The 12335-nt window shown below is 44.5% G+C and overlaps 1 protein-coding gene across 3 annotated transcripts in view; it reads right to left on the bottom strand.

Annotated features, from left to right (window-relative positions):
• LOC106576313 (zyxin) overlaps positions 1-12016 on the bottom strand; it is a 26151-nt gene extending 14135 nt beyond the window's left edge. Inside the window, exons 1-3 of one of the 3 annotated variants that reach the window (XM_045718758.1) lie at positions 11824-12016; positions 2873-3162; positions 1075-1333 (exon numbers count right to left, since the gene is read on the bottom strand). The gene's annotated coding sequence lies outside the window, so the exon portion shown is untranslated. Of the gene's footprint in view, positions 1-1074; positions 1334-2872; positions 3163-9319; positions 9340-11173; positions 11475-11823 lie in introns of those variants that run through there. The other 2 variants (XM_045718759.1, XM_045718760.1) reach the window with 2 other exon arrangements.
• Positions 12017-12335: the final 319 nt, after the last annotated feature.

Genomic DNA, 12335 nt, shown 5'->3' on the forward strand with positions numbered 1-12335 from the left:
GTGGGAGTGAGAAAGAAGGGGGGAGGGAGAGAGGGGAGGGAAAAGGGACAGACGCACAGAGTGAGGGATTGTGAAAGAGTGAGAAATAATAGGGGAGGGAGAGAGAGGATGATTGTTTCTCAACAGGCTGAATCTTGACTTGAAATATGTAGCAAACTCCAACTGCCACCTAAATCATACACTTGTGTCAATGGGGAATGTGCACAGAAGTGTACTGATAGGACAGAATGTAACTGATTTGCATGGATCAGAACTTAAGCACTCACATCACGTTAGGCAATAGACTTCCACATCAGCTTACTGGGGACATCCACCATGGTAGTAGATGTGTGGATGAGAGTTCTGGCCGTCATCCAACACATCAGCTTACTGGGGACATCCACCATGGTAGTAGATGTGTGGATGAGAGTTCTGGCCGTCATCCAACACATCAGCTTACTGGGGACATCCACCATGGTAGTAGATGTGTGGATGAGAGTTCTGGCCGTCATCCAACACATCAGCTTACTGGGGACATCCACCATGGTAGTAGATGTGTGGATGAGAGTTCTGGCTGTCATCCAACACATCAGCTTACTGGGGACATCCACCATGGTAGTAGATGTGTGGATGAGAGTTCTGGCTGTCATCCAACACATCAGCTTACTGGGGACATCCACCATGGTAGTAGATGTGTGGATGAGAGTTCTGGCCGTCATCCAACACAACTACACCAATACAATGACAAGTGCTTTGGGACCTTATGGAAAGTTCTATATTTAAGCAATAAGGCACGAGGGGGTGTGGTATATGGCCAATATACCACGGCCAAGGGATGTTCTTAGGCACGACACAACGCGGAGTGCCTGGACACAGCCCTTAGTCGTGGTATATTGGCCATATATCACAAACCCCCGAGGTGCCGTATTGCTATTATAAACTGGTTAACAGAGCAGTAAAAATAAATGTTCTGTCATACCCGTGGTATATGGTCTGATATACCACAGCTGTCAGCCAATCAGCATTCAGGGCTCAAACCACCCAGGTTATAATACAAAACGCATTCCATTCTTATGATTAGTAACCCAGACTCACCTGAGAGTTCTCCCCAGCACTGGGGACACTGCTGGGACCAGAGACTGGGAGAGGGGGAGGGGTGGTGGAGGTGGGGGAGACGGGGAACGGGGGAGACAGGGATTCTCCTCAGGCGGGGCGGGGGGGAGGGGCAGGTCATCCACTGCGGGGGGGGGAGGGAAGGCAGGGGGAGGGGCATCAGAGGCTGGCGGTGTGGTTGCACAATTGGGGGGAGGGGCTGGCAGCTCATCGTCCAATGGAGGAGGAGGGGGCGGGAAGTCTAATAGAAACGGGGAGGGGTGATTGGTTAAATCAAAGGCATGGCAATCAAATGGTTTCGAAACGTTCTATAATTCATTCAAAACCTGTCATCTATTCACTGTACCCACCCAGACATTCATTCAAAACCTGTCATCTATTCACTGCACCCACCCAGACATTCATTCACAACCTGTCATCTATTCACTGTACCCACCCAGACATTCATTCACAACCTGTCATCTATTCACTGTACCCACCCAGACATTCATTCACAACCTGTCGTCTATTCACTGTACCCACCCAGACATTCATTCACAACCTGTCATCTATTCACTGCACCCACCCAGACATTCATTCACAACCTGTCGTCTATTCACTGCACCCACCCAGACATTCATTCACAACCTGTCGTCTATTCACTGTACCCACCCAGACATTCATTCACAACCTGTCGTCTATTCACTGTACCCACCCAGACATTCATTCAAAACCTGTCATCTATTCACTGCACCCACCCAGACATTCATTCACAACCTGTCATCTACTCACTGTACCCACCCAGACATTCATTCAAAACCTGTCATCTATTCACTGCACCCACCCAGACATTCATTCACAACCTGTCATCTATTCACTGCACCCACCCAGACATTCATTCAAAACCTGTCATCTATTCACTGCACCCACCCAGACATTCATTCACAACCTGTCATCTACTCACTGCACCCACCCAGACATTCATTCACAACCTGTCATCTATTCACTGCACCCACCCAGACATTCATTCACAACCTGTCATCTATTCACTGCACCCACCCAGACATTCATTCACAACCTGTCATCTACTCACTGTACCCACCCAGACATTCATTCACAACCTGTCATCTATTCACTGCACCCACCCAGACATTCATTCACAACCTGTCATCTACTCACTGTACCCACCCAGACATTCATTCACAACCTGTCATCTATTCACTGCACCCACCCAGACATTCATTCAAGGGAACTACATGACAATACAGTTTCTACACACAGAGACAGTGAAATGATACTGTCAAGAAAATAGACTTAAAGGGTTAAGTAGGTGGTTAAGTAGAAAAAAATTGCTTAATTGCCAGAATCTCGCAGTATCCCTTTAAATGCAGTGATTAGTGTGTGTGAGAAACAGGAAGGGTGAGTTTCATTAACAGGATAAGGGCCATGTAGCAGTCTACCAATCTGTTGGGTTGCTAACACCAGGTCAAACTCTGGGACCCAACATCCTTGTTTTAGCAGATACAAAGCTAAATACTTGTAACTAAATAATAACATGCTTAATAACATGCTGAATAACATGCTTGATGCTTCTGTTGCGAGATAAGTTCGGTCCTAAAACAACCCCTAGCCACTTCCCCTAACCTCTACCACCATATTTTTCGTACACCTATCCAGTTACTTCACATCTGCACTGTGAAGGGAAAGAGGTCAAGTGAAGATGTTAGGGGTCATATTGAACCAGACAACTAGATGCATGGGATAAATGTTTACAAAATGACAAACGAAAACGGCCAATCACCTTCGCAGAGCGATGGTGGGGGTGGAGGCATCACTCCAACTCGACCAATGACAGCTGTGCCGACACCGCGTGTTGAGGAGACCAGACTGGGGGGAGGAGAGGGACCTGGGGGAGGAGTTGAGCCCGGGGGAGGCGACGGGTCGGACTGGCTTTTGGGGCGTGGCGGGTTGACCGAGGCAAACTTCTTTGGCTGGTTGTAGAAGGAGGGGGTGGTGACTTTGAGGTTGATGGAGGAAGTCACCATGAAGGGCTTACTGCCGCTGGAGTCAGCCATGTTGTCTTTTTACTGTCTGAGGAGGGAAGAGGAGAACAGCTGTTGTTAATGACAATATTGGTTTATTACAACAATTTAGAAGAGATTTAGAAATCAACAAACTCAAATGAGCTGTAGGGAGGCTGCCAACTGTTAAAGAGATGGCTGTGTTACAGAGGAGGTCTAGCAAACCTGGAGGCCAGCTGTAAAAAGGATAACAGCGAAGCTAAAATAAACCTTTGATATATAAATGAACCATAGAGCATTAGCTTATCTGAGGTGAGCACACAGAGCTTTTGAAACAGTAGGGGAATATTTTTCTTTGGTGAATTAGTGGGGACACATCAACAAAGGATCTAACAAACCTGCAGCCTAACTACAGGAGAGAACCTCCAAAGCATGCGTCCACAGACACACACAGACACACACACACACACACACACACACCTCTGAAAGATCTTGGCTGCTTTACACAGTACCTCGCCCTAGATTGTAAATACACACTAGCCACTCCTTAGGCTCAGTATAGAGAGAGGCATACCGTAACCATAGCAGCACTTATAGCTCCTTCAAGGTCAACTCTCAGTATGAAACCATTCATTGTAATAAAAACAGTTGAGAACTACAGCATGGTTTACTATAGGGATGACCGGGTCAGACCTGAGACGGGTAAAACCATCATAACATGTTCATGTGAGCTACGTCAAGGAGAGGGTCATTCAACGGGTTAGCTCAAATATTTACCTCACGTGTTTGTGGTTAAAAATGTTGATGTTACCACAGCGGCTCTATCTCAGATTCCCCAAACGCCTGTGGCCCTGTAGGTGACCCCTGGTTCAACAGAGACGTGGCCCTCTTTCTCTCTCAGTACCTCTCTTGGTTTCTTCCTCAATACCTGTCTAACGTTACTTTCAGCTAGACGCTAGGCAGTTATAGTGCCCAACAGAGAATACAGTGCATTCGGACAATTCCCCTTTTCCACATTTTGTTATGTTACAATACCCCATGATTAAAGGAAAACAGTTTATTTTTCAATTTTTGCAAATGTATAAAAAAATACCTTCTGTAAATAAGTATTCAGACCCTTCGCTATGAGACTCGAAATTGAGCTCAGGTGCATCCTGTTTCCATTGATCATCCTTAAGATGTTTCTACAACTTTATTGGTGTCCACCTGTGGTAAATTCAATCGATTGGACATGATTTGGAAAGGTACACCTCTGTCTACATAAGGGCCCACAGTTGACAGTGCATGTCAGAGCAAAAACCAAGCCATGAGGTTGAAGGAATTGTCCATAGAGCTCCGAGACAGGATTGCGTCGAGGTACAGATCTGGGGAAGGGTACCAAAACATTTCTGCAGCATTGAAGGTCCCCAAGAACACAGTGGCCTTCATCATTCTTAAAATGGAAGAAGTTTGGAACCACCAAGACGCTTCCTCGATCTGGCCGCCCGGCCAAACAGAGCAATCGGGGGAGAAGGGCCTTTGTCAGGGAGGTGACCAAGAACCCGATGGTCACTCTGACAGAGCTCCAGAGTTCCTCTGTAGAGACGGGAGAACCATCAGAAGGACAACTTTATGGTAGAGTGGCCAGACGGAAGCCACTCCTCAGTAAAAGGCACGTGACAGCCCGGAGTTTGCCAAAAAGCACCTAAAGGACTCTCAGACCATGAGAAACAAGATTCTCTCGTTTGATAAAACCAAGATTGAAATCTTTGGCATGAATGCCAAGCGTCACATTTGGAGGAAACCTGGCACCAGCAGCATCATGCTGTGAGGATGTATTTCAGTGGCAGAGACTGGCAGAGACTGGGAGACAGCTTTCCCTGTGGCTCAGTTGGTAGAGCATGGTGTTTGCAGCGCCAGCATGGTGTGTGCAACGCCAGGGTTGTGGGTTCGATTCCCACTGGGGGCCAGTCCAAAAAAATGCATGAAATGAAATGTATGCATTCACTACTGTAAGTCGCTCTGGATAAGAGCGTCTGTTAAATGACAAAAAATTTAAAAATTTAAAAAATGTAGTCAGGGTTGAGGGAAAGATGAACGGAGTAAAGTACAGAGAGATCCTTGATGAAAACCTGCTCAAGAGCGCTCAGGACCTCAGACTGGGGCGAAGGTTCAACTTCCAACAAGACAACGACCCTAAGCACACAGCCAAGACAAGTTTCTAAATGTTCTTGAGTGGCCCAGCCAGAGTCCGGACTTGAACCCGATCGAACATCTCTGGAGAGACCTGAAAATAGCTGTGCAGCAACGCTCCCCATCCAACCCGACATAGCTTGAGAGGATCTGCAGAGAAGAATGGGGGAAACTCCCCAAATACAGGTGCCAAGCTTGTAGCGTCATACCCAAGAAGACTTGAGGCTGTAATCACTGCCAAAGGTGCTTCAACAAAGTACTGAGTAAAGGGTCTGAATACTTATGTAAATGTGATATTTCTGATTTTTATTTTGAATAAATTAGAAAACAAATGTGGAAAAAGTCAAGGTGTCTGAATACTTTCCGAATGCACTGTACTTGGGCTCCTGAGTGGCGCAGCGGTCTAAGGCACTGCATCTCAGTGCTAGATGCGTCACTACAGACACCCTGGTTCAAATCCAGGCTGTATCACAACCGGACGGGATTGTGTGCTGCCCTACAGGACTCCCAATTGGCCCAGCGTTGTCCAGGTTTGGCCGGTGTAGGCTGTCATTGTAAATAAGAGTTTGTTCTTAACTGACTTGCCTAGTTAAATAAAAAAAATTCTATATAATGGCAATGATGGGTCCTAGTCAGTCCCTCACCGCTGGATCATAAATAAGCCTAATGGCTTATGTCTAGAAACATGGTTTTGTCCATAATGTGAAATGCTTTTGTTAGATCACAGAGCAAAAACATATTTAGGAACCATTACCATGGTGATAATATACATGGGTTTCCTCAGGCCTTGTTTGTATTGGAAGTAAAAGCAGTGGCCCAGAACTAGCCTAGTACATGCTGCGATGTGATGCGGGTGACTGTTTCTTTCCTCCATGATCTGAATCAGCCTTTAGGCGAGGAGTCATTTACCACTCAGGCTTGACTATAATATTACACCATGTCAGTTTCATAAGAAACTTAACGTAACTTCCTTCCCAGTGTTACCAGATTTCTAGGAAATATTACCTATAATTAATTATAATATGACTGAAATAGTTATTTCATTTTTATTAAGTAGGTTAAAAAGCAGCTTTTGTGTGTTGGAATGGTGTGGGTGTACCCCAACGACAGAATGGTGTGGATGGTGTATACCGGTCATTCAAACTATTAAAGCCAGTAGACTGCTGACTCTCAAGCTCAGCCAATCAGCCAACATGACATCATGTTCTAGGAGTAAATAGCAGGAACATTTTTTAAAGGGTCTGTGAGATACAAGTTGGATTTGGGATTTTGAAAGTGTTTTTTCTCCAATTTATGCTTTGGTCACAATTACGAGTATAGGACAAGGTAACCGAATATAAAAGTTAAAAAGTGAGATTTTCACTGGACAGTTACAAATAGTTTTTCAGTTTGAAATTGAGGGTTCCATATTGCATGTAGCTGTGACTTGGGGGCCTGGACACAAGTTGTGACAAGATAAAGACATCAACAGTGGGTGAAAGTGTTCCTGATATACCGAGTCAGGCCTCAACACAGTATGAAGAAAAAAAACACAGGAAGTAAGCGAACTTACTTTGTTAGGATCCTCTGTAAAACACAGCATTTTCTACATTTCACTCACAACTTCTTACTTTAACAGTTAAAATACTGACAGGAATCCAAAGACAGAAGTTATCATATTTGCATTCAAGCCCCTTCAAAGTGAGCAACAAAAAGCCACAAATGGCTAAATCTTCACTTTTCTATTTTCAAAATGGACTTACTGTTAAATAATGCAGAGAAGAGCAGGATGAAATATTAAAGGCAAATGACCAAAGGGGACATCAACCAATCTGGTTGCCCGCCCTAGCACAGCTTGCTATAGCCTGTAGGCTAGCTAGCTGTCTCATTTAGAAAACACCAGTGGGACTAGAACAGATGGAAGGGGGGGCGGGGGTGGACAAACAGACACACAAAGTGGTCTTCGATGGACAAACAGACACACAAAGTGGTCTTCGATGAACATACAGACACACAAAGTGGTCTTCGATGAACATACAGACACACAAAGTGGTCTTCGATGAACATACAGACACACAAAGTGGTCTTCGATGAACAAACAGACACACAAAGTGGTCTTCGATGAACAAACAGACACACAAAGTGGTCTTCGATGGACAAACAGACACACAAAGTGGTCTTCGATGGACAAACAGACACACAAAGTGGTCTTCGATGGACATACAGACACACAAAGTGGTCTTCGATGGACAAACAGACACACAAAGTGGTCTTCGATGGACAAACAGACACACAAAGTGGTCTTCGATGGACATACAGACACACAAAGTGGTCTTGGAAACTGGCTGTAAGAGTCCAACGCTCCACTGACAAAGCGTTGGCTCCTCTCTGTGATGAAACAGCCTGCATCAAGCAGAGCAGACCTCCCCTGTAATATCCTCCGTCAGACAGAAACCTGCTCTCCTTGGCTAATAGAACCCTGTTGAAACCTCAGCTAATGAGGGCCAGTGCATTGGATACCAGCAGACTGTTCAGTTGTGAGGGAAATATTACTAGGCTTTGATCTAAAGGCTTTCTATCTTTCTAGAGAGCCAGCGCTCTACACTAAGTGGAGGCAGAGAACTAGGCGTATTGGTTCTAGTGCTCTCATTTAAAAGTGTCTCATTATATTAGATAGCATACTGTAGAAAGCTCTGGGGATAATGCATGAGACAGTCACGGGACTGAGACATGCTAGGAGCAAACGCTCCTCATCGTGCCCCTGGAAATAGACCACCCTATTTGAGGAATTAAAAAAAACAAATACCGTTATAAACATCATCCTACATAAGTCAAGTTATTTTTTATGATGTATTATTTCATTCACTACTCAACCAACTGTAAAGGCATTCACAAAAACCATTCCCCACAGATTCCATGTGGCTGTAGACCTGGCTAATGGTTTTATATGGTGAGGTCAGCTGCAGGCTCCTCCCGGACAGTCCCCTAAGCCTAACTAAAGTAAACCATTGTGAAATTGGATCCAGAGATGAGACCCATGGTGAGAACGTTTGGCACTTCAGTTGAATGACATCATCAACACCATGGTCTGCTTTTTCCTTTCCCTCTGTCTCCAATCTAAACCCCCCCCCCCCCAAAAAAGCTCCCTCTCATTTCAGTTGGATGACATCACCACGCTCTGTATTTCATCATCTTAACTAGTTTTACAGCTTGGCTGTGAGGGGACATCATGTCTGCAGAGAGAGCGCTAAACTCGTGCAAACCGTCTACTGTAAATAATAGCTCATAGCTTATCGAGAACGTTATGATTTCCACATGGTCGGTTGGTCGTCAGTCTACAAAGGAGGATTAGAAGACAATTCATTTGGTAGAGGAGAGGATATTTGAGATGGTATCAAGGCCCAGGCATCGATTGAAGCATTGTTCTGTGTTGGATGCGGATGAATGGGACTATAACACTAACGACTTACGGTACACTGTTGTTTTATCACTGGCTGTTCACTTGAGAGAAACAACAACAATAGAGACTGTGCCAGACCAGTAAGAACACTAATGACAAGCCAACAAGCTGCTTGAGGGCGATCGCTTTGGAATCCAGACGCGGAGTATAAAACAGGCAGAAGCACTTGATTCTGAAAGCCACTCTTAAACTAGGGCTGGGAATTGCCAGGGACCTCACAATACAATATTATCACGATACTTAGGTGACGATACAATATGTATTGCGATTCTCACGATTCTATATGTATCGCGATGCAATACTGTGATTTAACTGAGACTCAATGTTCCAAACATATTGCTCACCATATGTCTGCTCCAGACGCACAGAGAGAGCCATGAAAAAACGAGTTTTGATCAGTCATGGAAATAAAAGTGCTGAAAACAAATTGTCTCCCTATTTAAAAAGAAGATGGAGAACAAGCTATGATGGGAAAATTATTATTTGATAATATTGCGATATCGTCAAAAAGAATATCCCGATATGTAACTCTATCAATCCCCCCCACTATCTTGGACCCTAACACCTAAGGTTACCATAACCCTAGCCCTAAATCAACAACAAAATACTTCCTTACTTGCTCATCAGCTCTGACGCCAGTGTTGTCCTCTCTAGCATGACCATCTAGTGACTACCCTACAGTTGCTAAAGCTCCAACATTGTCCCTGAGTTTCAGCACAGACACGCCCAGCTCTAGCTGGGAAGCCTGTCTGTCTGCGACTGTCTGGGAGAGTTACTCATGCACTGACAACGCTCCTAATTGAGTCTGATCTTACAGGTCACTAGCCTTTCATTTGGGACTGGGATCTCCCTCACAGCGTGGCAGTAGTACTAGGTTTGGGTATACTGACTGAGTGAATGGGTAATGTATGACATTAATTGTATCACAGTGATCTTATAGAGGTCAAATAGCTGTGGCACGCTTGTGAATGGAATCCCCAGACTCCCACCCAAACAGTCACGCACACAAACGTAGTAAGACCTAGCCTGCTTTACTCTGAACAAGCAAGTTTAATGACAAGTGACAAGGGGAGACATTTGGGGACATGTTATGCATTAAGTATTATGAGGATAGCCTGGGTACCAGTCGGTTTGTGCCATCATTCCACTCAGGGCTCTAAAGTGCGACTGATGAGGAGCTGTGCGACTAGGAAAAAAATAAGTGGAAAGCCCCAAAAAACTGTCAAAGACTCCAGCCTCCAAAGTCAGACTGTTCTCTCTACCACATGGCAAGCGGTACCGATTCACCAAATCTGCAACCAGCAGGACCCCAAACAGCTTCTACCCTCAAGCCAGAAGACTGTTAAATAGTTAACCAAATAGCTACCCTTTTTGCACTACCTTTTTTTGACTCATCACATATGCTGCTGCTACTGTTTATTATCTATCCTGTTGCCTCGTCACTTTATTCCTAGTTATATGTACATATCTACGTCAATTACCTTGTACCCTGCACATGGACTCGATACTGGTACCCCTTGTATATAGCCACGTTATCATTACTCATGGTGTATTATTACTTTCCTATATTCTCTCTGTATTGTTGGGAAGGGCCCGTAAGCATTTCACTGGGCTGGGTATAATTTGTGGAATGTTCCAACAGGAATCTGTTCCAAAAACTTTGTAAATAACAAGGTTGCCAACAAACAATGCATACAAAGTTGTATAGCGGCAGAATAAGATACCGGGTAGGGAGTGGGCTATTTCATTACGTTTTCCACTCACCACATTTATTCCGAAAAATGTCTGTCCTCACTCTGCTAGCCTATGGACAAACATTAAGAATAAGCTACGTGGTGAGTTGATGCCTATTCGGCAGCTAGTTAGCTTAGTGAATTGATCATGCTACGTTGTATGCATTCTTTGTTGGCAACCTAGTCCTTTAAGACGTTTTTGGAACAGATTCCTGTTGGAACGTTCCACAAATTATACCCAGCCATTTCACTGTTAGTCTACAGCTGCTGTTTACGAAGCATGTGATGAACAACATTTGATTTGGCCGGTGACACTTTGCTTCTTTAAAGTCCAATATTTTGAAAACGAGCTGGTAGGAACTTGATGGATTACCATGCTGAACACCATGATCCACCGTACTGCATTAGCGCCCCACCCACCTTTCAGCATGCCTCTGATTAGCTATGGTAGGTAGCTGTCTGCTAAGCTCAAGACAACTAAGAACAACTGAGCAGACATAATATCCAAAATATCCGACGTTCATCAATGAATCATCCATGTAGTCATAACTAGGTAAAGTCTGTCTAACCCTGATTCAAGAGCATTGCAGTGTGTGTCAAACCGTATTGATAGCCCTGGTCTAGCATTCACCTGCATACAACCCAGAGTTGAAATAACTTCAAGACGGCAAATGTATCTAATAGCTGCATAGAAAAGCGCAATAAATCTAGAAATGCTGGCTAGTTAGTGAACTCACCTATTTTTGCTGGCTAGCAGCCTCCCTACAATTGGTAGTTAGCCAGAGAGGTTGTAGAGGGCTAACGTTACTTCCTCGCTTCTCTCTACTTCGATGACACGGTTTATCGTCCTCAACCGGCCCCTTTCTATTTATTATTTAACGGTAGGTCTATCTGTACCCTAAATGGCTGTTGCCATCACCCTTTCCCTGTCTATTTTTCCAAGGAATATGAGATGTCTGTCTGGCTAACCAGCCAGCTAACTTTTCCTCCTAAACTGTACTTCCGGTTACAGCTTCCGCATTTTTCTTTGTTGTGAGCGAGCGCGTATCTATCAAAAGCTGTAAACTTGTTAATGCGTCCTTTGTACAAGGACTGCTCAGTGGACTAAAAAGCGGAACACCAGCCACGGTAGATGAGTAATAATCGTACCAGGCACTTTGCTATTGTTCTTTCATACATTTTCTTAAATGTTGAACCTCTGCAATGCACCAAAACTATACATAGCATAATCTGATTATACCATTGCTTGGACCGAAATGATAAAGAGACAAAATATTTCATAGAGATAACTTGCCAGATGTCAAACAGCTGCCACTATTAAATGGAAAAAAACGGTAACTTGTTACCTATCAATAACTCATATAATCAGTGTAAAATCTGTTCTTACCTATGTGTGCAGTTGGGAGAGCAAACTATTACCCTCCCCTACAGTATCTATCTCTTCCTTCTCCTTTTCCCTAGTTGTAGATCCAAACCGAGACAGAAAGTGTGCTTGTTAACTTTCCTCTACCCCTCTCTCTCAGTTCTCCTACAGCTGTTAGACCCCCCCCCTCTCTCCTCCCCACCTTGCTCTCCTCCTCTCTCTCTCCTCCCCCTTTCCATGGAAAAGGAATGACACCATCCTTCCTAACATGTTCTTTCTCGTTGGACTTTCTCTCATGATGTGTATATTACTATGTAAACACCACATCTCTCTCATTCTCTATGTTCATAAACTGCTGTAAGGCAGTAGCCCCTGTCTTTCCTCTCTGTTTCTCCCTGTCTCTCTCTCTCTGGATTCTTGCAACATTCTTCATTCTATGACATCAACGCTGCCTGCCTTTCCTTGTAAGGTCAGAGAGAGAGGGAATGAGAGAGAGAGGGAGGGAGGGAGGGGAGAGATAATGGAGGTAGAGGCTT

Source organism: Salmo salar, chromosome ssa05 (genome assembly GCF_905237065.1).
Source record: "Salmo salar chromosome ssa05, Ssal_v3.1, whole genome shotgun sequence".
Classification (NCBI taxonomy): Eukaryota; Metazoa; Chordata; class Actinopteri; order Salmoniformes; family Salmonidae; genus Salmo; species Salmo salar.